This window comes from Symphodus melops, assembly GCF_947650265.1.
Source record: "Symphodus melops genome assembly, chromosome: 14".
NCBI classification, from domain to species: Eukaryota; Metazoa; Chordata; class Actinopteri; order Labriformes; family Labridae; genus Symphodus; species Symphodus melops.
This window is the reverse complement of record NC_136704.1, coordinates 4671265-4699172: the sequence shown is the minus strand read 5'-3', so window position 1 is coordinate 4699172 and position 27908 is coordinate 4671265. Positions and strand designations below refer to the sequence as shown.

The 27908-nt window shown below is 40.9% G+C and overlaps 1 long non-coding RNA gene across 1 annotated transcript in view; it reads left to right on the top strand.

The window, feature by feature from the left end:
• The window catches only part of LOC306834816, a 135470-nt gene extending 111191 nt beyond the window's left edge, over window positions 1–24279 (top strand). Inside the window, exon 3 of the long non-coding RNA XR_013780537.1 lies at window positions 24191–24279. This is a non-coding gene — a long non-coding RNA (uncharacterized lncRNA). The remainder of the gene's footprint in view (window positions 1–24190) is intronic.
• Window positions 24280–27908: the final 3629 nt, after the last annotated feature.

The following is a 27908-nucleotide window of genomic DNA, read 5'->3' as shown; positions in this document are numbered from 1 at the left end:
CAACAGTAACCAACAGGGTTGTGTCAGTTCTGAGCTTGGATTACCCCTTTGTGCCAGACACAAACAAAAAATATTTTTTTAAACTTCAAAAAGTTTGTAAAATATCGACCTTAAAATTTGAAGTTGACTGAATTGTAGTTGAAAAGCTGAATTGCAGATACTGGTTTTAAACCAGCCAAAAAAAAAACAAAACAACAACATTATTTGCCAAACTCAGTTTGTTCAGGGCCCAACCAGGATGTAAATCTTCTTGCTGTGAGGCAACAGCAGTAGCCTCTCAACTTTAACGTTCATTTAATGTTATGTCAGTAAAATATTACATTACAGATTATCCTTTAATCACATTCTTAATTTACAAATGAGTCGGATTTGGTACGTTGGAAAATATTAGCCCAGGAGTTTGAGTTATCGCAACACTTACGCTAACTTCTAGCTCTGTGATATGAGTTGCCATGATTACTTTATTTTTTGCAGTGTATAAGCACAAACACTGAAAACAAGACAGGGAGAGCACCGAGAAATGGAATGCACCCCGCTGGCTGTTAAACATGCCCACTCTGACTTGCCCTGGGCAGTGCCTCTTTAGGGATCCTGCTGCCATCTTAAATGTGGGTCCATTACTCTGAAAACTGCGGTGAATTCTGAGCGATAAAGCCTTCAAGGGCAGAGTCGGAAAGGTTTCAGATTTCTCGTGCACAACACTTTACAGATGATAAGGTGAGCAAACATAGCTGCCGATATGATTGTTAGGGATAGATTCCCAATGAATAATCTCACAGGCTTCCTTGCTCATCAGAAGCTATTGACTGCACACATGATGCTCTCCCTCACCTAATGATGATCAGCTGGGCTTAGAGGTTATATAGGGAAGGGGAAGTTTCTCTGCTTCGTTGGTTGTGTTTCCAGAGAGTCAACACCATCAGTTGGCTTTCTGTGATTTCTTTTTTAACTAAATCTCAGTCGTGTTTGTTTGTGGTTTGACAACACATATTTCTTTCAGCTGTTTGTGACTCCTTCCATCACCCCTCTGTTCATTAACTCCCACTTGTCTTTTGTATCTTTTTGTCTATCATTAATCATCAGAATTTTTTTTATTTTTTTTGCTTTTGGAGGGCGATGCTATGCTGAAGAAACCCAAGGCCCACTTATTTGATACCCTTTTTGTAACAAGTGCAGCTTTTTAACAGCTTTTTATTAGTTCTCCAACTCACAACCTCTGTCATTCAGATGTAGTTCTCTGGGGTGAAGGTAACTCTGCTATATACACACATTCACCTGGGTTTACTTCTTCATATGGAAGAAACCCTTTCATGAAAGATCCTTTTCTATCCTCTGTTCCCAATGGCTTTGTTCCTGACATGTGCTGCTTCTAAAAAAAAAGCTGAGGATACAGGAGACATTTAAATGTAGTCACTTCAGTCAGCTGAATGTCTTTTTATCTAGCGTAAAATATGATGTGAGCCCAGCGCTCAGAAAATAGGTTCTTTTTAATTGATTGCAGGTTCAAATAAAACATTTAGGTAGACTCCAAATGTGGATTTTCTTTTCAATGTAGCTTACATTCTTGGCATAAGGTTGAATCAAGACAAAATTGGCAAAAAGTAAACAAAGGACAAACATTTTGATTGTCACGACAGGAAACACACGGGTAGTTTTTATACCTGAGTGATAGCTGTGTGCTATTTCGGTGGGCTTGTTCCAGGATCCTTGTAGCTGCTGGCACACAAATGTCGCCTACTGTGACACTTCAATGGAACCAAGCCATTATTATTTTTCTGACTGACACCTGTGCTTTTTCTCTTATGACAAATGTCAAAATGTTTGCCAGGAAAAAAGGCTCTATTGTTAACTCACATGACCAAATAAACCTGTTAGGGGCGCCTCAGGCGGTTGGCCCAAAGCCCGTACATCTCCTGCTTCCTCTTCCATATTTAGATTTTGTCATCTCCAAGTTTCCACCAAGTACGGACTACACTGACTTAATTATACACCAAGAGCCCAAGCCAGCCAGCCATGAACACACACACAAACAAACACACACACACACACACACACACACATACACACACACACTTAAACAAGGTAGGACCATGTGATCCAGTAACAATGACAGATCTGTACATTTCAAAAGCAAAGTTGTGAGAACTAATTCAGTCAACTTTGAAGGATTTGCAAACTCCAGTTGACATGCAGTCATTTTGGGACACTTGGTTTCTGAATGTTTTGCACGGTTTGGTATTTAAGCCTTGTAGAATGGGTGGATAAATACGTTTGACACACAAACACAGATTTTAGTATTTTTATTTTTTATGTTCAGACTTGGTCAGAAGGAATGAGATCAATGGGGAATAGACTAATTTATTCAGGAAGTATTTTTTTCTTTTCAGAAATGTATTAACAAAAGAGCTCATTAAAGTATCCATTGTCCATAGCTGCTTTCAAACAGCATTATTTTTTTTATATAAAATAAATCAAAACAAAAGTGAAATTTGTGACTGAGGGGTAAGTTTGTGTTTTCAATTAGAAGATTGGTGGTTTGATCCTTGGAGTATAGGCAATATGACTAAAAATGTTATCACAATAAAAATTGCCATATGGGTCAATATCGATTATTATTGTGATAAATGCAAGAAACACCAAACACCAGAAGCAATTTGTCATATTTTCATTCTGTGAATTTCATTTTATATCAATGGTATTGATTTATTTTGATTACTAAATATCATTGTATTAGCATCTCACTGCATTACTTTCAGCCAAGCAGTTTTTTCTGTCTTTGATGTTAAAACTTTCCCTTTCCACACCCTCATGTACATGTGTAAGTATACATGTAAATGGGACGGGGCCATTTATTCTGCAGGGGCCAGTTCCCTCATCTTCTCACTGTGTGTAATTATCCATTTACCATAATGTGCGCATGTCAGTTGAACAATAATTAGATGTTAAATGAACTGATTTCTTCTAAATTGGATAAGGATGTAGGATAATAACTACAATTACACCCAACACCAAAGTGATACAGGGGTGATGCAGAAAATGGGATCATTGTGACAACAACATTGTTTTGCTGTTACATCTTTCAGTCTTGAATAAACATGACCCACACACTCTCCAACAAACACACATGAGTCTCTGCAACATGTATTTTGTGCAGCTTTGTATGCTCCCAGTGGGAAAAGAATCAGCAGGTTGCATTGTGGGTACATGCCCTCCACACATGTCATTTCCACACAGAGCAAATTATTCTAATATGCGAGTGTGAAATTATCCCTTAAGCTACAAAGTCTACATACTCAATCAAGCTTGGCCATACGCCAGTGAGGATGACTGACTGTGTGTGTGAATGTGTGTGTGTTGTTGTGTGTGAATGTCGTATATTTGTAGATCCCTCAGGTTTTCTGTTCTAGCCTCCCCATCCATCTTTACCAACATTCAGATAAAGTACACTTCACACTGATATGCTGCTCTTTTTTCAAGAGCCATGTTTTTGACAGGCTCCAAAAGTTGAAGGGCAACTCCAATATTTTAGCATCAAATTTTGCAAACTTGTTAAGCTCTTAAAATACATATGCAAAAGGGTTCACTTTCCTTATTTGAATGTTGGTCCCTATTAAGGGCCAAACTCCAGTCCTGTCCAACATCCTTTTTGACATTTCAGAAGCTAACACCATAAATATCATAAAATTTGCACTTCCCACCTTTCAGGTCCTTTTTAAGGAGGCTATCTTATCTCAAACGTAGTGATGGCCAACATGTGATGGCCACTAGACTGTCTAGTTTGTTAAACAAACGCAGTGTTTCCCTCACACAGACAATGATGGGCCGCCAAAGTAGCCTACATTTCTTGCCTGTGTAGTAGAGTCCAACCATGCTGCTCTTGAACACAGCCTCTCACCTGCCCCTCCCCCCTTTGCTCATCAATCAGGTCGGCATATTTAATGCACCTGAGTGCCTGAGATCAGCCTGGCATTTGTTTGAAGGGTTCCTGGTGAATAGGGTGGCTTTGGTTTTACTTTACACGTTATCAGTGTTTTTATTAATGGTTTCTTTCTTCTTTTTTTAGGTGTTTTAACTGCTGTTTTGCCTTATTTTGCTTCAGTTTTGTTACTAGTTTTGCCCTGTTTTGCCTTATTTTGCTTCAGTTTTGTTACTTGTTTTGCCCTGTTTTGCCTTATTTTGCTTCAGTTTTGTTACTAGTTTTGCCCTGCTTTGCCTTATTTTGCTTCAGTTTTGCCTTATTTTGCTTCAGTTTTGTTTATTCCTTTGTTTGATTAGTGTTTTAATATATTTAGTAAATTTGATTTTGACTATTATAATTTGTATTAAAATAAACAATTATTTTAATCCACTTATTAGTATTTGGTCCTTGTGTTTAGTTTTCCCTCCCTACAGCTTTGGTTCAACCTACTTTTTGTTTCCTTTTGATTTACTATAATAAATACCTTTTTTATGTTTTGATAACACGACTGCCTCTTCAGTTCTTTCGAACTTATGTGTCCTTAATTTTCCTGTTTTGGTTTCCTTATTTGTGTATCTCCTGGGGTGCAAGTCCCCAGGTGGCGTTGTCTGTAGTTTATTTTGTAGTTTAAGAGAAAATCCATAAAATCCCCACGCCCGCCCTGTCACATTCTTGCCGTTGTCGGCAGGATACTGTTAAGGCAAATTTTTTTTGGTTTGTTTAATTTTGGCATTTGGGGCAAAACAGCAGCAGGTCCTGGAAGGATCTCCGCGCTGCCTCCTGGTACTCTGTTAACCCTTTCTGCTCTGCTTTTCCATGGAGGAGGAAATGGCCCAATTAAAGGACTTGGTTGCACAGCTGCAGGCTGAAAATCGACAGATGCGTCAACGATGGGACGACAGTCTTCCTGGGACCAGCTCCGCCTCAACAAGCTCCTCTGCCTCCGGAAACCCTTCAGTCAATGGTCTGGTAACTGAGAGACTGGTTTATTTACCGAGAGAGAGGAAATGTCCAATGTTTCGGGGCAGGACTGGTTTAAACATTGTTGAGTGGGTCGAGGAGGTCCAGGCTAGCATTCGTGCCAGACACCTGTCGCCAGCCGAGCAGGCACTTTTCATTTTCGACCATTTAGAGGGAGAGGCTCGGGAAGAGATTAAGTACCGCTCCAGAGAGGAGAAGGAAGATCCAGGACAGCTCTTAGCTATATTACAGGAATTGTATGGGTGTACTAGGTCATATGTGTCTTTGCAAGAAGAGTTCTTTTCAAGAAAGCAACAAGAAGGTGAAACATTGCAAGAATTTTCTCATGCTTTAATGTGTCTCATGGAAAAAGTTGTTCTGAAGACTCCGAATGACCTGCCAAACAAAGATGTTACTCAGAGATCAATTTGTTGAGCATGTTTCTGATTGTGCTCTTCGCAGGGAGCTGAAGCAATATGTTCGAAGCCACCCTACTTCCACCTTGATCATTGTCCGCACTGAAGCAATTAGGTGGGAACAAGAGGGGGTGCCCGGGGGTGGGAGGAGTAGAAGCCACTCTGTCCCTTCTGTATTTGGTCTGCAACACACCATTCAGCAAAGCCATCCCAGCTATGGCCAGGCAGGTAACTCTTTTAGTGCTGAGTTAGGTGAACTAAAAGACATTCTTAAAAATCAACAAGAGCAACTGAATCACCTGACGCAAAGTCTGGCCACCCTAAGCAACCCCCATGGAACCCAACCAAATCGTAAGAAAACAGTAATCTGTAGAAGGTGTCAAAAGCCAGGCCACTTTGCCAGGGAGTGCGAGGGAGAGTATGTTGCTCCACTGCCAGTTCCCGCTCCAATGCGCCCCAGTTCCAATGGCAGGCAGCGCCCTCAGAACCAGGAAAACTTTCGCCCCCTGAACTACTGAGCCAAAGTTCAGGTGGGGGCCCCTTAGGCTCAGAGTCTGCAATGGATAACCCTGAAAGTTTGGTGGCAGATTGCCCCACCTTAGCGGTGCTTATGGGTGGTGTTACAGTCCCATGTCTGGTCGACACCGGGTCAATGGTGTCCACTATAACGGCAAGTTTCTTTGCACAGCATTTCGAACCATGGGGTCCTGACAAACTCCAATCTTGTAACTGGTTAAATCTGAGTGCTGCTAATGGTTTGGCTATCCCATATGTCGGCTACCTCGAGCTGAACGGTCAACTTTGTGGTAAGAATGTGGCCAGACGAGGGGTGCTGGTGGTCAAAGATCCCCCAGGCATTGTACCTTCAGTTCCAGGTGTGCTTGGTATGAACATTATCAAGGAATGTTACTGGGAGTTGTTTGTACAGCATGGTGCAGCACTTTTTGACTTACCGTCTGTGTTGCAGGCTCCCACTCAAATTCAGCAGGCTCTCCAAAAGTGTCACCAGGCCCAGGCCAAAGCCCCTCCCGATCGCTTAAGTCGTGCAAAGGTGAAGGGGGGGAGAGTTTGCAGAGTTCCTGGGGGTACCATGAAAATCGTGGCAGCCACCTGCTCTCAACACCTGGTGGATGCCGTGTTGTTTGAGCCCTTGAGCAATGGCTTGCCTGCAGGTCTGTTAGCATCCCCAGCGCTTGTACGAGTGGTAAGAGGTACTGCGTATATCCCGATTGTCAATGTAGGGACTCAGGATGTTGTACTGTACCCTCGCACTGTTCTTGGTACCCTGAGTCATGCCGATCTTGTAAGCTCTCCATCAGGTCTCGAAGAGGGGAAGATGGCTGCCACAGTGTCCTCCCAGTCTGTGACTAGTTCAGTGCAGGATAAAATTGCCGCGATTGATTTAACAGCCCTCAGGCAGGAAGAGCAGGTGCAGGTCAGGGCTCTGTTGCAGAAGTACAGTGGTGTCTTTTCTTCACATGAAGGTGATTTAGGTTGTACTAACCTCATTTTTCATGAAATTCCTCTAGTTGATGAGGCCCCTGTTCGTCAGCGATACAGGCGGATCCCTCCGTCGGAGTATGAGGCAGCAAAGGCACACATCCACCAGCTCCTTGAGGCACAGGTAATCAGAGAAAGTAGTAGCCCCTTTGCCTCTCCCATCGTGTTGGTCAAGAAGAAAGATGGCAGCCTCCGTTTGTGTGTGGATTACCGACTCTTGAACAATAAGACCCGTAAAGATGCCTTTCCTCTGCCCCGCATTGAGGAGTCCCTCGACGCCCTCTCAGGGGCCCGCTGGTTCTCGACCCTCGACCTTGCGGCTGGGTACAATCAAGTACCCGTTGCCGAAAAAGACAAAATGAAAACTGCATTCTGCACTCCCTTTGGTCTGTTTGAATGGAACCGAATGCCATTTGGGTTGTGCAATGCACCAAGCACTTTCCAGAGGTTAATGGAGAGGATCTTCGGAGATCAGCACTGCCAGTCATGGTTGTTATATCTGGATGATGTTGTTGTCTTCTCTTCTACCGTAGCTGAACATGTGGAACGCTTGGACGCTGTACTTGGCCGCCTCCAGAAAGAAGGTCTCAAAGCCAAACTGGAGAAGTGCTCTTTCTTCAAGTCAGAGGTAGGCTACCTGGGACATGTCATTTCCAGTAAAGGTGTGTCCACTGACCCTGCAAAAATAGAAGTTGTGTCAAAGTGGCCACGGCCTAACCAGGTGTCTGAATTACGGTCCTTCCTAGGATTTGCTAGCTACTATCGTCGCTTCATTGAAGGGTTCGCTAAACTGGCTGCCCCTTTGCATCGTGTAGTGGCTGAACTAACTAGCTCAAAGTCAAAGAAACCGACAGGAAGGAGTCTGTCTGCTGCATGGACAGAAGAGTGCGAACAAAGCTTTGAGGGACTAAAAAGCAGGTTTGTGTCTGCTCCAATTTTAGGCTATGCTAATTTCTCCTTACCTTTTGTACTTGAGGTTGACGCCAGCTACAGTGGACTGGGTGTTGTTCTTTCACAAGAGCAGGATGGAAAAGTAAGACCCATAGCTTATGCTAGTCGTGGCCTCAAGCCTACAGAGCGTAACATGAGCAATTACAGCTCTATGAAACTTGAGTTTCTGGCCCTTAAATGGGCCATGACTGAAAAATTCAGAGACTATCTGCTGGGTCAGAAATGCATTGTGTTCACTGACAATAACCCTTTAAGCCATCTATCTACAGCAAAGCTGGGTGCTACAGAACAGCGCTGGGCTGCACAACTGGCTGCTTTTGATTTCACCATGAAGTACAAGCCTGGTCGGAACAACCAAAATGCAGATGCCCTGTCACGACGGCTACCAGCCATGTCAGATGCTTCACATTGTGAAGTCTCTGGTGTCAGACTCCCAGCGCCACTACAGCAAGTCCTTGCAAATAACACAGCAACCCAGGCTATTCAAGCCACCATCTCATCTTTCCCCTGTCATACTAGCTCTGACCTGCAGGTGTTGCAGGAAGCAGATCCCACCATCCAAGAATTCTGGAAGTTTTGGACCAGGAAGAGGGGCCCCGATGCAACTGAACGGCGTCAAACCTCCAAGGATCTTCTGGTTCTGGTCAGACAGTGGGACAGGATTGTGGAGAGAAATGGAGTGCTATATCGGAGAGTCTGTCGACCCAAGGGTGAGGAGGTATTACAATTGATATTGCCAATGTCGTTAAAGGACCAGGTTTTGCATCAGCTACACCATGAACATGGACATCAAGGGGTCGACCGAACAACGGATCTGGTTCATCAGCGGTGCTATTGGCCAGGAATGCACAATGACATTAGGACATGGTGCCAGGAGTGTGAACGTTGTCAGGTAGCTAAGAACACGCAACCAGCTGCCTGCGCATACATGGGTCATTTGCTTGCCTCCCGTCCCAACCAAATCCTTGCTGTTGACTTCACGATACTGGAACCATCACAGAACGGGTTTGAGAATGTCCTAGTGATGACGGATGTTTTTTCCAAATACACCCAGGCAGTCCCAACCCGGGACCAGCAAGCCTCTACAGTTGCAAAGGTGTTGGTTAATGACTGGTTCTGCAGGTTTGGGGTGCCAAATCGTATCCACTCGGACCAAGGTAGAAATTTTGAGAGCAACCTAATTCAACAGCTGTGCAGTATGTACGGAATACAGAAAAGTCGCACTACCCCGTACCATCCAGCTGGCAATGGCCAATGTGAGCGCTTTAATCGTACACTGCACAACCTTCTACGCACGCTACCTGTTACCAAGAAGAGGGATTGGGCTTGTTATCTGCCACAAGTGACCTTTTCCTATAACACCACAGCACACCAATCCACTGCTGAGTCCCCATATTTTCTAATGTTTGGCCAAGATCCTCAGTTACCTGTTGATTTCCTTTTGGGCAGAGTGCAGGAACCTGTTGCTGGCAGCACCCATGCATGGATCATAGAACATCAGACCAGGCTCCACCACGCCTTTGAAGCAGCAACCAAGCATCTGGAGGAAGCGGCGGAAAAACGAAAGAAACGGCATGATCAGCGTGTGACGGGTGTCCCGTTGAAAGAAGGTCAGATTGTGTACCTCAAAGACACTGGACTCAGAGGCCGACACAAGATCCAAGACATCTGGAGCTCAGAACTCTACAAGGTCCTGAGGGCTCCAGTAGTAGGAGGGTCTGTGTACACCATTGCCCCTGTGAATGACCTCGACCAGGTAAAACATGTCCATCGATCACTGCTGAAAAGCAAGCTGGATCGTGAGATTGACGGCCACCTTCCAGAGCTGCCTGAAGTGATTGAACCACTGCCTGACGATGAACCTGCACCGGAGGGTGAATGGTTTGTTTTGGTCTCCAAACCCACTCTGACACCAGAAACCGGTCCACCAAGTCAGCCGACTTATGCTGCTCAACCCGTCCAGCTGGAGACTATAGCACAACCTCCTGTGGATCGAAGTCGGAGGAACCCACTACCAGAGTTGCCCCATGTTGCCCTTGGCAACAGTGAGGCACTGAGAAGGACCAACCGCACAAACGCTGGGCAGCACCCGAATGTTAATCACCTCCCTCAGGCAGCAAGGAGTAGAGCAATAGGGGCTACGAACTCTCAAGTGCCTGTGCCAATTGTCTGTGCTATGTTTAGACCATGGCAGTAGTGATACAATCGTCGGGCCGACGATTCAAAGCCCAGGGGTAGATTGTAGTAGAGTCCAACCATGCTGCTCTTGAACACAGCCTCTCACCTGCCCCTCCCCCCTTTGCTCATCAATCAGGTCGGCATATTTAATGCACCTGAGTGCCTGAGATCAGCCTGGCATTTGTTTGAAGGGTTCCTGGTGAGTAGGGTGGCTTTGGTTTTACTTTACACGTTATCAGTGTTTTTATTAATGGTTTCTTTCTTCTTTTTTTAGGTGTTTTAACTGCTGTTGTTTTGCCCTGTTTTGCCTTATTTTGCTTCAGTTTTGTTACTAGTTTTGCCCTGTTTTGCCTTATTTTGCTTCAGTTTTGTTACTTGTTTTGCCCTGTTTTGCCTTATTTTGCTTCAGTTTTGTTACTAGTTTTGCCCTGCTTTGCCTTATTTTGCTTCAGTTTTGCCTTATTTTGCTTCAGTTTTGTTTATTCCTTTGTTTGATTAGTGTTTTAATATATTTAGTAAATTTGATTTTGACTATTATAATTTGTATTAAAATAAACAATTATTTTAATCCACTTATTAGTATTTGGTCCTTGTGTTTAGTTTTCCCTCCCTACAGCTTTGGTTCAACCTACTTTTTGTTTCCTTTTGATTTACTATAATAAATACCTTTTTTATGTTTTGATAACACGACTGCCTCTTCAGTTCTTTCGAACTTATGTGTCCTTAATTTTCCTGTTTTGGTTTCCTTATTTGTGTATCTCCTGGGGTGCAAGTCCCCAGGTGGCGTTGTCTGTAGTTTATTTTGTAGTTTAAGAGAAAATCCATAAAATCCCCACGCCCGCCCTGTCACACCTGTATTTATTACATTTTTCATTTAGTCTATTCATAAAGTTCATTCATGTTCTTCGGACTGCTCTGACTGCAATGAGTATGGAACGACTCAACAGTCGTAGGGACCGAGCGCGCCATCCACAAGAAGCTTGAATCGGGTTTAAAAAAATAAAAACCTTCACTCTTGACTCCTGCTGAGAGATAATACGCAGCAAAACCAAGAGTCCAGAATCGCATCAGAAGAGAGAGAGAGCGATAAGGTCCACTGTCCGTACATCCCTCTTGTGACAGCAGTGACATGTGCACGTTACCACATTTGAAAAAACAGCTAATTAATGTTTAAACAGTTGGCTAGTTCAGTGTTTAGTGTTTTTCTAAATGTTTTAAATGTGCAGAAGTTACACCTCTAGTGCCCAACCGTGTCTTAGAGCAATGACATTTGCATTTTGGTCATGCATGCGTCTAAAAGACTTTTCTTACCTCTGAAGAGAGTGGAGAATCTATGCCTTTGTATTTTTAACACCTACTGTCGGATGACAACCCTGAGGTTTTTTTTATACAAACCATATTAAAGGATAGATGTCTGAGTGAGTCAGCTATAAATGTGGAGACGTTCAGTGAAACTCAGGCCACAGAACTTGTTTGTGTTCCTAACAGGGTTGTGAACCTAAAAAACCTCATGTCTTTATTTAGCTGCGAACAATGTGACAGGACAATCTTCCCCAAATATCCACCATGAGAGAAATGAGCAACATTATCTTAAAGAACATACTATTCTGACTCGGATTTGACGGATTGAGCTTTTCAAATCTGAAGCTATTATTTTGGAATAAAGATGTCAATAGTTGTTAGCAGAAAAATACATCAGTTGAGCAGAATCTCATCAAAATCTGCCGAAGAGAATCAATTCAGGCAAAGAGCTCCTAACACAGAACCTCTAATCATTTGATATGATGTCAAAGTCAATCTGTGTCCTCACCGCAGCACAAATCGATGCAGACAACCAAATCCATTCAAAGAAAGACGGGATAATAGCTGCAAGGTAACATTTGATCCAAGCATAAACATGTGTTCTGCTTTAAAGATATATGACACGTGCATGTGCTCTCATGAATACAGATCAACATGCCTGAACGCAAACAAAATGTCATCGTCTTTGTCTGAATGTTAAATGTCAGGGTGCCGTTTAAATAAGGCTTCCATCTGCTGAAATGGGACAGAACATTACGTTGTTTCATCTCCACAAAGAAAGGTTAGTACTTCTGTCATAGCACAGCAAACCAAACCTGAGTAACACCAAACCACGAAAACCTTTCCAATCCAATCTCCTCTGTCCAAAATTTTTTTTTTTAATGGCTGGAGAAGCTAGGTCAGTGGTGCTCGCCAATCAGGTAATCATTATCAAGCAAATTGCTTGGCCTTCTGGTATTTTGGTGGGCTTCTACACCTCATGAACTCACCTTGGGTTCTTTCTCTTAATTCTTAAAAGCTGAGCTGTAAAGTTAGAAAAATATTCTTTGAAAGCTGTGACTGAACCAGTTCTTAAATGTAGTCTATATCTTATTCTAACAATTAATGCTTGTATCAGACATATTTGACTGCACCAAAATAGCAACTTGAATTATTCCATCATGAAGCTTGACATATTTTAAAGACCATTTCAACTTGGATAAGAAACAAAAAATATCATAGATTAATCCAAGAACACATTTTTTTGAGATTCCATTAATTACTAGCAGCACATCTTTTCACAGTACAAGCAGCAATCTCCAGCGTTGAAAAAAGTGAAGCCAATGCAGAAGGGCAAAAAGTGCATTCCAATCAAGGCTTGCTCCAAAAGCTGCTTGAGTCCCGTAAACAGCCATGTTAAAAAAACAATTTCTCCAGCAGAAGTGCACAATTACAGCCTCGTACAAAAACAATTTTGGTCTGAATATGTCACGTCTTTCAGACAAAGACGTGACCGCCTTTGCTAGGCTTCAAAATTGACCTTCAGTAATCAAAAGTGTCACGAAGACTACATCGTCATTTACATGATCATCTATGCAGCTACAGTACATCTGCAGTATCAAAATGTAGATAGAGGAGCAGTACTTTTATCCCAGTGTGGCTCTTCTGGAAATGGTCGATGGCCAATATCATAATGAAGCCCATTACAGATTATTAAAAACCCTTTAGCCAACTTTGTGTCTTGTCCTCAAATTTATATCTCTAACAGTGAAAGAATTTCAAAATTCTCTGAAAAAAAAAAAAAGAAATGGCTTAAAGTATGCAACTCCCCTACATCACAGAGACAAAACCTCTTTAAAGAATCGATCAATATGTCCGTAAAATATGGCCCAAACTCAAACGTAAATACAAGGATTAATGCTCGTCTGGCAGCCCTTGGTTGCACACTAAGGGCAAGATTTACTAAGATCTCAATTAAAGAGTACTAAATTGCGTGCTCATTGCAAAAGTTTGCTGGTTTGGCTTGTGGGCGTTTTGTGGGTTATTTACTAAGAACATTTGCGTGAATGACGTCAGGTGCAAACCTTGTGGAGGCGGTAGTATTTCTGTCAGGCTTTTGGATGTTCTACTGGTTTACGTCACAGAGAGTTTGGACGGAAAGCTGGACGACTGCAAGCGCAAAATAGGTGTTAGTGAGAGGCAAATGAACGTCCAGTATTTTCAATTGATAGCAGATAAATGTGAATATAACAAAAGGAAAAAGTGGTTTATAAGAAAACCTCAGTATTAAACACGGTCCTCTGTGGCAGTGGTGCGCAGTGTGTGTGTGCCACTCGTGCCATCGTTGCGCACCAGAAGCTGGTCAGCGTTGTGTCTGATCGGACATAAATCTCATGGCAACAGGTACTGAAGTTGGGGGTACAAGCATGGTGAGCGTCCCACAGCGCAGCAGCAGGGGAGGGGGCTGCAGAGTGAAGAGACGAGCGCTCCAGAGACAATGCGTACCATTTATTTTTCTGTCATTTAAACATGTTAACGCGTCTTTTATTGTGCCTATGTCTCCCCCTAACTGCAGCCTGCAGTGCGTAACACTGGGGCTCTTGGGTTAGCACGTTCTTTTCAAAGGTGTTAAATTCAGACACCGTCACAATCACCTTTGCCTGGCTTGATAAATCACACTACGTGTTCTAACTTAACTTCTTTACATTTTCTCCTCCCAGTATTTTGCACGCTGAGGCAGAAACGCCTCGTGTTGCATATTCATTAAGGCAAACGTCCTATTTGGACAATACGTGTTATTTTGGTCATATGAAAGACGCAATTCTCACTGCACGCTGTTAGTAAATCAGATAGCACATTTTTTGCTGTTAGTATCAAGTTTGCACACGTTTTAATACACGCAAGCGTTTAGTAAATCAGGCCCTAAAAGTCCCCCAACACTCACAACTCTGCTTCAGTTACTTGTGTTGGGTTTCCCTCAGAGCTCGCTGCCTGTCCAATGTTCAACGAACCGTGTTTACGTCAGACTGTCTACTGAAAAAGTGACTTTTGGGGCTGTATTTTTGGCACAGTTTTTTTTTTTTTGCATGATTGAATCAATTGTAAATTGAAGTGTACTGCATGTGTGTGCGCTTTGTTGGCCTGACGTTGAATTGCTGTGTTCATTTATTTTGGGGATACAAGAGGGGTTCAAGCTCTGCTGACTCATTTGCAGGGTTTTATCTGGTGATCAATGTATCACTATGAATGTTTTAATTTAGTTTATTAAGGCCTAATATTTGACCCATCATGCATGAGCTAAAGTAAAAACATCTGGCAAACCCTGTAGAACATTTTGTCTTTCCATTTTTTTGTTGCACTTACTAGCTGGTTGAACCAAAAGTGAATACCTATTTCACATGCAAATGATATTGTGTACTGGAGAGGATAATTGAAAATGAGAAACGGGTATGTTTGAACAAAAAAACAGTTTGCCAACATTCAAAATCAAAGCATGTATTCTGCTTCTGTTTTGCCTCTTATGATCTGCTCATACTAAAGGGGTACTGTCGAGATGGAAAGTAGTGCTATTCTTCTTTTTTGTCTCTGTTCTGTTCTTACCTTCCACTTGTCACTTTCACTCAGTAATATCATAAGTCAATCAAAGCAGATACGTCCCACCACGGGGACAGTTCAGGTTTGATCTCGTTAAAGTCGGACTGTTCTGTCAGAGAATCAACAGAATCACTCATATGAGAAAATAGCAGCACCTTTCGATGCTGCGTAAAGCAAAGGATTCTATTTCCTTTTCTACTTCTAATAATACACTCCATTATTCCACAAAAATTGAAAAATGAAGGCGGTGACAGTGAAAGTAAAGAGACACACAACCAGGAGGATGAGTCTGCAGAACGATTTAATGGATTACCATACGAGGTCCACCATGGCACAGTAATTCGACACTTTGGCATACACACTGAGGCCTCATTGAAATGAATAACAGGAGATTAAAGCAGTTTGAATGAGGCGTTTACATGGTTGGAAGTAACCTAATTTCCTCAGTTCACCTCTGAGGTTGGATGACTTGTTAGATGTTCAGTGTGCTGTATGCAAAGCCAACAGGAAACATCTGTAACAAATTAATGTTATTCAAATAAGGGTTTAAAGCAATACATCACAGCCTGCAGTCAACATTGTATGAAACAAAACACTTGTTTATGAATGCACTGATGCAGTACAGATCAGCCAAATTAAAGAAAATGTATCTTGGTGCCAGCTAAAAGGAGACGTCACTTACAGTATGTGTTGCACAAGGCAATCTGTACTGTGCCAAAGCGACACTTCACTCCTACATTTGTTTGACTAGTGTTAGTGCTCAAGCAAGGTACATGTCCTTGGCCCTGGAACCCTTGGAAGAAGGGTTTTTTATTTTCCCCCCGGGGACAAATAAAGTTTTTTGAATTGAATGGAATTGAAAGTGCTTCAGCACAGTACAGGTCATGCACGAGCACAAGCACGGGTACACAATGTGGACAACCTTCATTACCTTATAAACCGAGCATGCTTCATAATTAGCTTTGTAAAGCACTTCATGTAGTGTATTACGACGTTATGTACAAGAGGTAACTGTGCTAAGTCCCATTTAGTCCTGGAGCAGTTTGCGTGCAGGCCGGCAAGGAATGGGGAGGGGTGACAGTCGTGCGCAAGGACGGTACAATTTTGCCTAGTGTGAGTCATGGGTAGCACACTGTTGGTTCAATTTTTCAGAGAAAACCCGTTGACCGAAACCTCTGTCCTTTGACCTTTCAGCAGACATGTTGTTGACGAGCAGTTAAACGTTTAGCTGCTAAGGAGATAGAGATCTGTTCCTCAGGAGTCGGTGTGTGTGGGTAGAGGTTACGCTTTTGTTTGTTGGTGATGTCATTACATTTCTTAGACTTAGACTGAACTTTATTGATCCTTTTGGGATGACTCCCTCAAGGAAATTTAGGTTCCAGCAGCATATACAATAAAATAAAAATGTAGCAGGTAACAAAAAGTAACAATATAAAGAATAAGATAGAATAAATAATAGAACACTCTTCCGTTGGAAAAAAAATATGAATGGAAGAAGCAGAAAAAAATATACAAAAAAAGGCTATAAAAAAGGCAATGATTATTATTGCGATTGTTGCACTTGGTTGAGATTATTGCACATACAAGTGAAAGTGTCCATGTGTTATTGCACAATGAGGGTAGAAGGAAAGACGCTCCAACTCCTACCCCTCTGTCCCGTGTGCTCTAGTCCTCCTCCCCCCAAGTGAGGAGTTGTAGAGTGTGATGGCATGATGGACAAAGGAGTTCTTAAGTCTGTTGGTTCTGCACTTGGGAAGGAGCAGTCTCTCACTGAACCGGCTCCTCTGGTTGCTGATGACGGTGTGCAGAGGGTGGCTGGCATTGTCCATAATATCCAGCAGTTTGTTCAGTGTCCTCTTCTCTGCCACCGTCACCAGAGAGTCCAGCTTCATGCCGACCACAGAGCCGGCCCGCCCGATCAGTTTGTCCAGTCTGGATGTGTGCTGTTTGGATATGCTTGGATATTCTTGCATGTTTTCTTTCAATGTTCTGCATACATAAACTGATTCTGAAAAGGCTGCAAAAGAAGGAAACACCAACACGGAAATACAGAATTTAGCATTTGCTTGATAAAAAAAATAAAAAAATGTTATGTTAATGAAATGCATAAAACATCTTTATCTTCAAGGAAACACATGATGTGTTTTGGTGAGGAACAAAGACTTTATAGGGGAATATAGATTGACATGAAATCATCGGGGCAGCAGGAAGTTCAGTGTCTTCTATGGCGATCACCGTGCCGCACACATCTTCATGGCAGATGTTATATGAGTGTGTGACATCCAGTCTTCACATCCAGTTCCTTTTTTTAGTTTGTCTCTTTCTGGCCTTTCAGCCGCACCAAATAGGAATTTTCCACCTTCCACCGCCCGAAAGAAAACTGCCCAAAGTGATTTACATCTTAAAAAATGTTGAGTCACACATTGTTGTGTTGAATGTGAAAACAGAGCTTGAAAGGCTGACATAAGCAAACCCATACAGACATATCAGCCAGACAACCTTTAAATGTGTTCGGATTGTATTTTCCATCCAGCTGAAATCCAATCTATACTGTTTGGCCTCATTACTGAGACAGGAAATCTGCCAAACCAGTTCAATGGTGGCTTAAATCTGTCTCTACCTTGTCTCATTTGTTATCTTAAGCAAGCCCTGCAAAAAGCTACAAAGGATCCAGAACCTTGTCAAATGAAGATTAAGAGCCAATAAAGCGGTGATTCCTGTCTTCATCAGTTTATTGACAGATCTGCCAACAAGTTCTGCCTCCTCGATGTGCTCCCCGAGATCTAATCGAGAAGGGGGCAGAGTTTTGGCAGAAAAATAATCACATCATGCAGATGTTATCATTATTCACTCTTGTCATCGTTTTGATTCCCGTTTTATTTTGTAGTTTTTGCCTCCTTGTGTTTCAGGTCTGATGTTACGTCCTCCCTTTGGTTGCGCCCGTATTCAACCACTCATCCCACCTGCCTCCTCCCTGTATAGTGAGTTATATGTAGTTTACTATATAGTGCATTCCTTCAGCTTGATAATTAAAAACATTTCAGACACTATCTGCTGACTTACCGGCTGCTGACAGTGATGGCACGACTGTCGCACAACAGTAAACTGTGGCCAAGGATCATGCGAATAGTAAATAATGGCATGAATTTTATTGATAACTAGATCATACTGAGATACTTTTTACCTTTTCAAACAGTCTCCTGTGGTCTAAATGAAACATCTGTGTTTCTGTGTTTTGGTCCAAATATAACATGAATCAAGCAGCAGAGGAAGTTTGTGACCCTGTAGAGATCAGCTCTCTCTGAATGCTCTGTTTTGGTGTGTGTGTCTCTTTAAATGTAATGACCCCCCCTGAGTTTTCCGCTTATCACTCCTTTACTAGCGAGAATGAAAATGGCGGCCCAGCACAAAAGTTAGCTCGAGGCTGGGGGTGGAGTCCTTACAATCAGGGGAGGGGATTGTTTTATTACAATCCAACTTGTGATGTATCAAGGAGAGAACATTTAAAACGGAGCATTTTTCTCTCTGTTGTTCTGCAGACAACAAACAAAAGACTGGATGAATTTAATTCACATTTTGTGGGTCAGTAGACACTCAAATGTTCACAAATACAGTCAAAGTGGATTTTACACAACATTTTCCCTTTACAAGGATTCATAAACGATTGAAGATATTTTGGCACCAAAACTCGTGTCACTCTTGTCTCATATCTGTTTATTATTAGGACAAACTACTCTTGATTAAAACAACTTTCAGTAAAAAAAGCCCAAAATATTAAAATGTATTGTGTTCATGCTGCTCTCTCCTCTCGTCCGTCTGAAAGCAGCCGAGTCAAACGCCACTTTCCGCTTACAAAAAGCTTTGAACCGCAATGCATGATGGTATATATTACTTAGTTATTGAGCATTGGTTGTACACTGATTTTCACAATGCATTGTGGGATCAAGTGAATAGACTATAGACCTTAAAGTATGATAAGCTACAAAAAGGCTTTTCATTATGTAGTGAGCACTAATGAGTAGTGAGAGATTGTCGGTCTCTCCTGTGTTTGAATTTAAACTCCGTGTTTCTCACCTTATGTGTCAGTTCATTGTTCGATTTTCCCTGTGCTCCTTTTGTGATTTTACTCTTGGCTCCTTTTTTTTTTCTTCTTCTGATCATTGTATTTTCTGAAACAAGGAATAAACATTTCACCTTCTTCCGGCACTAACATGGAAACGAGGTTGACCTGGCAGGGAACATATTTCCCCACAACAAAGCAATCGCACTGTCATGTTTGTCGTTGATAAAAAATGCAAAAACATAACCTTACTGTTTTCAAGGAGTAAAGGTTCATCAAAGGTTCAAAAGAGAAACCACGAGGAGCCACAAGGAAAACACTCAGGACGTATCAGGAACATGGTTAGGGAGAGAAATGTAACAGGATTTTATTCAAATGATTTATTTGAGTAAGAGGAGTGTATTCCTCTTCACAGTAAAAGTGCTGTTGATTGTTTTTTCATTTTCTTTCACCCCAGCAGGTTAAAAAGATTAACAGTCATGCTAAAGTAACAGAGCCTCATTTTTGCACTGGCATTTAATGTTTTAAGCGAGTGAACACTGAGATTCAAACAGTGAACCTTTGACAGAAAAAAATTCAGTTTCCACTTTGCACAGCTTCAGTCTAATCTGACACAGTGGAGGTCGTTGCTTCTCTGAGGCGAACAGGTTACATCATGAGTGGGCTTGAGAGGTGCAATAACATTCAAACCAGACAGACACACTTCATTAAAATAAAGCGAGAAAAACTACATGAAAATACATGAAGATTCAGAGGCACTTGTTCATTAAATCAGCCAAAGCATTTTGAAAGGCTCTCAGAGGAGGCGGCGGATAGAAGAACCGAATCAAAGAGAATGCATTTGTGATCAGAAGTAAAAATCCTCCATGTTAACAGCTGAGTGACAGGCTCAGGGTAAACACAAGATCAAGGCAATAGTCAAAGGCAGCGCTGTTTAAGGAGTTGTTAATGTGAATATTAAGAATTCTCCACACATAGTTACTTGTGTTTGACAACAACATCAGAAGTGAAACGCAGAAATCTGTCATCACACCACAGCACATTTGTTGGAAGAGAGGTGAAAACAAAATGTTATTTGGATTCAAAACATCAGCATCTAACAAGTGAGGAAAATTATTAAAGACTCTCAAATTAAAGCATGTTTTGAGATCATGACCAAGTCTCAAATGTTACACATCTCAAAAATCAGGGCAAGTGGCTTACGAACCACCTGTAACAAAAAGACAGGGAGTGAAATGTTGTGGACTGTTTACAACTTGAGCTAAATCTCAATTTCCTCCCTGAACCCTGAGTTTATTCTTAGGTTTGTCTTTCTTTGAGTTACTCATGGTGGTGTTCATGATGGATTGATGTCGGGTCTTTGTAGAAAATATAACAATGAGTAAAGTCATTTACCTGCTTTGTGTGTTTGGCGAACATTGAGCCGTTTATAGCTTTCAACGAACGACAAAACAAACCTACATTGTCTTATAAGCATTTTTAAATAAGAGCCATTTAGGAAAGTATTTTGGCTCTCTGAGAACTAACTATCTAACTAGGGGGCGGCAGTAGCTCAGTCTGTAGGGACTTGGGTTGGGAACCGCAGGGTCGCCGGTTCAAGTCCCAGCACGGACCAAGTCCGGAAACTGGTCTGGTAGCTGGAGAGGTTCCAGTCCATTTCCTGAGCACAGCAGGTGCCCCTGAGCAAGGCACCGAACCCCAAAAAACTGCTCTGGAGCGCTCGCTGTAGGCAGCCCCCTCACTCTGAGACCTCTCCATTAATGCATGTCACTAGAACCCTGTTTGTGCATGAGTGCCTATGTGTGTGTTCATTAGACAGAGTGAAAACCGAATTTCCCCCCGTGGGATTACTAAAGTATATTTAAAAAAAAAACAGTGAATGGAAATGTTGACTTTTCAGATTAAAAGAGTTGTGTTCTAAGTTCTAAGTTTTCTAAGTTTGAGCAAGTGAAGCATATGACAGCAATGTAATCTGTTTATGCATTTATGCATTTGCACTTTTACACTCTCTGGTGCACATGCATGTTGCAGTCCATTTGGAAATCTACATGTAGTGGCTGCTCATAGCATTGCTTGAGGTGAACCCTTTGACAGCACAACTTCTGATATGCTGCATCGGCGAGAAGCTATTAAAGATTAACGAGCAAAATCAGGGCATAATTATGAAGCTATCGGCTACATATATCCCTACAAATGACCTGTACCATTTACAACACCAAACCTAATGCTCTCATCAGGTTAGTAATTAGAGGAGGTTGCAGCTTAAAGCAATGAATATTGATTTAGCATGTTGAACTTGCTTGGATCAAACCATCGAACTTCAAAGTATTTTTTCCTCCAAGACATTTTAACATTAACTGAGGAGGTTAGACACTTCTGTGAGGTTGATGTCTTCACAGCTTTCCTTTTTGTTTTCAACCATTGAATGTGTAAAAATTGTATGGGTGGGTTTGCAATATATCTGACCTTTTATCAAACAGCAATGACACCAAACTCAAGCAAGTTCTGCAAAATTCTGACTTTTTGTTTAGATCAGAGTTTTTTGTTTGGCAGGTCACATTGCTGTTTTAATGTTATTTGATTCATTTTCAGATGTTGTACTTTACAAAATTTACTGTACAAAATTAAGGAAACAAAGGCGTGACAAGTAGACGCTTTGCTGTTAAAAACGTATGGGTGCACACGGAGAAAAGTGTCACTTTTTGAACAGTTTTTCTCTCTCGTTTTTGTCCTGCATTTAAAGAAAAAGGTGATATGCTGAAAAGCAAATAAACCTTGTGGAGCAGGTTTGATTTAAAGACTGCTCAACACATGCCAAGAAGTTACCAGCATACTGTCAGTGAACAGCGCCTTAGTGTGTTTGTTACAAAGAAGAGGGTGGCGAGGGTGAGAAACAATCATGTGGCCTGGTATGGTGCCCTGATATTTATAGATTTTGCACTAATATATGAGGATCCATTGTTTGCAAACTGTTTGCATGTGGATTTCAAATAGAGGGTGGCCAGTAGAAAAACTAACTCCACTTCGTTGCCTGGGAGTGAATACTTTTGTACTTGCCTTTTTAACCTTGCACTGTCATTGTAAACACCAGCAATCTGCACACATACTAGGAGACTATGCTACACCAACTTTTCCATCTTCCCTCCTGTCGGCTCATGCTGGAATCCTCTTGCATTAGTTCCAGTGGGGGCTGGCACCTCATCAAGACTGCAGGACACACCAGCACCAAATCAGTTTTGGGTTGGATTAGACCCTTTCCTCAAGGGGCTCCAAATCCGCTGAGTCATATCTCGTGTTTGGATTGGAGTGCTAAGGGCGTGAGGGGAACAAACTCGAGACAGGGCCGATACAGTGAGGTTGACAGGGCTGTGTTAGGATTAAACCTTTGGTGCAGTATGAGTCGGATTGGACTTCTTTCAGTCATTAAAGAGAATAGATCTTTTATAGTGACATCATGGTGACCATTATTTAGAAACCTAATGGAAATGTCTTCTTTTTTTTTTTTTCTTCATACAGCCCTCTTGTTATACTTCTGACAACTTGGCAATGTTTCACACAAAGTCAATTTATGGACATTTCCTTCTCTCCTTGACAACTAAGTGGTTAAGCTCAGGAATCCTGTGAAGAGAATCATCGCCTGTCAAAGGAAGTAAATTAGACTCAGATCAAAGCATATTTTATTGGCAAATACAACGGCACTTAATATAAAAGGTTTCCAAGTTAAGATGAAAAGCTGAGATGAAACACTAATGATCCCTGTAGGGAAATCAGGCTTGTGTTTAAAATTCATCGGTACAGGTTGCGAAACAAAACTCAATACTGCAATACGGCCATGAAACACACTGTAAAAAAAATCTGTAGAATTTACGGTAAAACACTGTCAAATTGCAACAGTCGAAGGCGGTAAAATGTAAAATTGTATATTGCCATGATAAATACAGTTCAATCAGGAGAGACTTAATTGAGAATGAACAATGAAAAGTCTTTTGGGGGCTAGACTCCATCATGACGACTTCATGAACTCTGAGGGGTAATGAGGCCGACGCAGGATAGGATGCCCCCCAAAATAAATTGAGAATAACAAAGGTATAATCATTATTACAGGTGTTACCTGGTTAACTCCCCTGATTACTTAAAACCTTTTCACTTGGATGTTTCTGAAAAGCACGGCTTTGTAAATTCTGTGCTATTTCAAAAGGGGGAGGGAGGAGTCAGAAACATCTTTAATGTGTTATAGCTCAAGACTTGACAAAATAGAGATAAGACAACCAGAGCATACAAAACATGCTGAAGATTTTTTGACTATTTAAAGCAGCTTAGTAATATTGCACACAGTATCTCCCAACAGGGACAAAAGATCCCACCCAACCAACAAGGGAATGAAGCTGGGTGTGGCAGAAAGCCACAAGGTTGGACTGGGCAAAATCAAGGTGGAAGGTTTACTCACATAAGTCTGAGACTTTGGAAGAGACTCCCTAAGAGACTCTGAATAAATGTGTGAATGAGTTAAGTGTTGTATCTGTTTGTCAAACCCTCCCTTGTGTGTCAGTGTCTAAACAAGAGAATGGAAAACTTTATGTATGTTTTCAGCCCTCTCATTTAATTAATGTTAACAATGAATGTAATGGAGTACTGGAAGCCTGTACAGATTTATTCTGCCATTCTTCTCTTCATTTCCTTAGGAAACCCATCACTAATGATTGGACTCGTGTTTGTTCCCTGGAGACCTTGATCCTGCCTGTGACCCTGATGGGAACCCATTATAATGTTTCTATCCCTCACAAAACCTCCAGGCAGAGGAGATCAGCAGTCGGCGTCTCCACGGGCTTCACCGACTATTTTGATCTCTCCAAGGGCCCCACATATATTGTTGCTATTGCTATTTGGGTCCCTCGTGGAGTGCCTGATAAGTATAAACTTTCTGATCAAATTGCCAGTGGCTTTGAATCTCTTTTTGTTGGGATTACACCTAATAAAAATGTTGACAGAATTAATTACGGTCATTATAATGTGCAACCTCACTTATGACCTTACAGAAAAGAATGGCGCTCGACATGCTGTTGGCCAAAGAAGGGGGTGTTTGCAGCATGTTTGGAGCTTCCTGTTGCACGTTTATCCCCAACAACACAGCCCCTGATGGTTCTGTCACCAGGGCTCTCCACGGCCTTCGTTCCCTGTCGACTACGCTTGCAGAGCATTCAGGTGTTGACAATCCCTTTAACGATTGGATGACTTCTCATTTTGGTAAATGGAAAGCTCTTATTTCGTCTATTTTTCTGTCTGTCATTACAGTTGTGGCCCTGCTGGCGTTCTACGGGTGTTGCTGTATCCCATTCCCCTCGGACGCTCGCAGAGTGGTGTATAACCTCTGCAGAAACAGCCCCCCCCCCATATCAAATGGCCTTGAGACAATTCCGCTCACACAACATACATACAAACCACATGAAGATGAAGATGGTGATGGTGATGATGCTGATGCTGAGGAAAAAGACCAAGACTGGCGTGCTCTCCCGCTTTTGAGAACACCAACACTCACAACACATAGTCGCATTACATAATGTTACATCAGCTATGTTTAAGCTTACTCCATTTCTTGCATTCATGATTAAATAAAGTTTTGCTCATTGCTGTTATGTTAACTACTGAGTGGTGCTGCAGGATGTACACAGATTTTGTTTAGTCCCAGTTATGAAGGATTGCTTTTGCTTTTTACTTTTTATTATTATTGTGTTTTTAATGGGATTTAAAAGGGTTGGGTAATTTAGTACATTGTTATGATTGGGGTCGGGTGTTAGTTTCTTTTTCACATTGTGCGCTTCTCTCCACTCGTGCCACAATCTCAAGGGCGTCACGCCATTTCTGCTAAAACTTCTGCTGACACAGTATACAAATATTCTAGAAGAAGTACCAAACACATAACTATATAATTTTGTGACTTCTAACATTTGAGGTCCATTCTCTGGTATTTGGCTGCTCTGTCAGCGAGGAGGACCTCTCCGCTGAGAATAACCCTTGGTATGTGCATTGTACTCCGTCATTAAACCTTCTGGTTTGTTCAATTTGACCCTGAGTGTCTTCTCTTACTTCTCTGACAAAACCAACACGCACAAGGTGACTTAAAAAACCTCCAAACAACAACGATGAATAGGTATGTCATAAAAATGAAGAAAACAGCATACATACCTATGTCGAAAAAAAACATTATACATACCCACAGTATGTCATAAAATTGGAAAGAACAACAAACATACCTATGTCGAAAAATGAACCAAAAAAAGACATGCATACCCATATCGAAAAATGACATACATAGCTATGTCAAAAAAAGAAAAAAACAGCACACATTTGTCGTGAAATTGGAAAAAATGACATACGTACCTATGTCGACAAATGAAAAAAAACGACATGCATACCTATGTTGAAAAATGAAAAAAAGGGCATGCATACCTGTCGTAAAATTTTGAAAAAATGACATAGATACCTATGTCAAAAAATGGAGCAAAACGATGCCAATGTCAAAAAGGACAAAAAAGACAAGCACACCTATGTCGAAAAAAGGAAAAAAACAACATGCATACCGATGTCAAAAAGGACAAAAAACAACATGCATACCGATGTCGAAAAATGAAAAAAAAGGGCATGCATACCTATGTCGTAAAATTTTGAAAAAATGACATAGATACCTAAGTCAAAAAACTGAAAAAAACGGCATACATACCAATGTCTCAATTTCGACACTTCTCACCTGTGCGCCGACGTGAGTGGCCGCACTTTCAGTAGCTCCGTCCCTGTCGTACTTGTCCGATATGTTATTCGTTTGTTTTGGCTCTGTGCCAACTTCTACTTTTATTTTAACATATAATTATGTTTATTCTTAGTCATAACATATAATTATGTTTATTCTTAGTCACATAGTGGCTGCTAAATCTTGTTTGGGGGATTATTGTATACAGAGGGGGGGGGGGGGGGGGGGGGGCAGCGGGTGTGTATTGTAACTAATGTCTTGTGTCCTGCCTGTCTGTATACTGCTACTGGATGCCTTGAATTTCCCTCGGGATCAATAAAGTATCTATCTATCTATCTATCTATCTATCTATGTCAAGAAAAGGAAAAAACGACATGCATAAATATGTTGAAAAATGTAAAAAAAAACGACATGGGTATGTACGTAAAAAAGTACGTACATACCTATATCGTCACAGTGGAAAAAACGACATACATACCTATGTCGAAAAATTGGAAAAAACAACTTACAGACCTACGTCGAAAAATGGAAAAAAAAAGGGCATACACACCGATGTCGAAAAATTGAAAAAAACGACATACATACCTATGTCGAAAAATGAAAAGAAGGGCATACATACCTATGTTGAAAAATTGGAAAAAATGACATTCATACCTATGTCGAAAAATGAATAAAAACGACATACATACCTTTGTCGAAAAATGAAAAATAGGGCATAAATATTTATGTCGAAAAATGAAAAAAAGGGCATACATACCTATGTTGAAAAGTGAAAAAAACCTCATGCATACCTATGTTAAAAATAAGAGAAAATAGGGCATACAAACCTATGTCGTAAAATTGAAAAAAGCGACATGCATACCTATGTCGAAAAACTGAAAAAAACGACATACATACCTATGTCGAAAAAGTGGAAAAAAGTACATGCATATCTAAGTCGAAAAATGGAAAAAAACCACATGCATACCTATGTCGAAAAAATGAAAAAAAAGAGGACATGCATACCTTTGTCGAAAATTGAAAAAAAACGTGTATACCTATATCTTAAAATTGGAAAAAACGACGTGTACACCTATGTCGAAAAGGGGAAAAAAACGACATGCATACCTATGTCGAAAAATTTAAAAAACGACATACATACCTTTGTCGAAAATTTAAAAAAACAACGTGTATACCTATGTCGTAAAATTGGAAAAAACTATGTGTATACCTATGTCGAAAAGTGAAAAAAAACGACATGCATACCTATATTGAAAAGTGAAAAAAAACAACATGCCTACCCATGTCGAAAAATGAAAAAAACGGCATGCATACCTATGTCAAACTTTTTTTTTAAAAACCACATGCATTCCTTTGTCGAAAAATCAAAAAAGCGGCATACATACCTATATTGTAAAACTGGAAAAAAAAAAAGACATATATACCTATGTTGAAAATTTGGAAAAAAGACTTACATATCTACGTCGAAAAATGAAAAAATCGACATGCATACTGATGTTTTAAAATGAAAAAAACGACATGCATACTGATGTTTTAAAATGAAAAAAACGACATGCATGTCCTATGTCGAAAAATGTTTAAAAACAGCAGACATACCTATGTCGTAAATTTGAAAAAACGACATACATACCTATGTCATATTATGAAAAGACAGCATACATACCTATGTCGAAAAAGTAAAAAAAACAAGCATACATATGTCGAAAGAAATGAAAAAAAAAACGGCATACATACCTATGACGAAAAATGAAAAAAAGGGCATACATACCTATGTTGAAAAGTGAAAAAAACGTCAGGCATACCTATGTTAAAAAAAACAAAAAAGACGACATGCATACCTATGACGAAAAATGAAAAAAAGGGCATACATACCTATGTTGAAAAGTGAAAAAAACCTCATGCATACCTGTTAAAAATAAGAGAAAAAAGGGCATACAAACCTATGTCGAAAAACTGAAAAAAACGACATACATACCTATGTCGAAAAAGTGGAAAAAAGTACATGCATATCTAAGTCGAAAAATGGAAAAAAACCACATGCATACCTATGTCGAAAAAATGAAAAAAAAGAGGACATGCATACCTTTGTCGAAAATTGAAAAAAAACGTGTATACCTATATCGTAAAATTGGAAAAAACGACGTGTACACCTATGTCGAAAAGGGGAAAAAAACGACATGCATACCTATGTCGAAAAATTTAAAAAACGACATACATACCTTTGTCGAAAATTGAAAAAAACAACGTGTATACCTATGTCGTAAA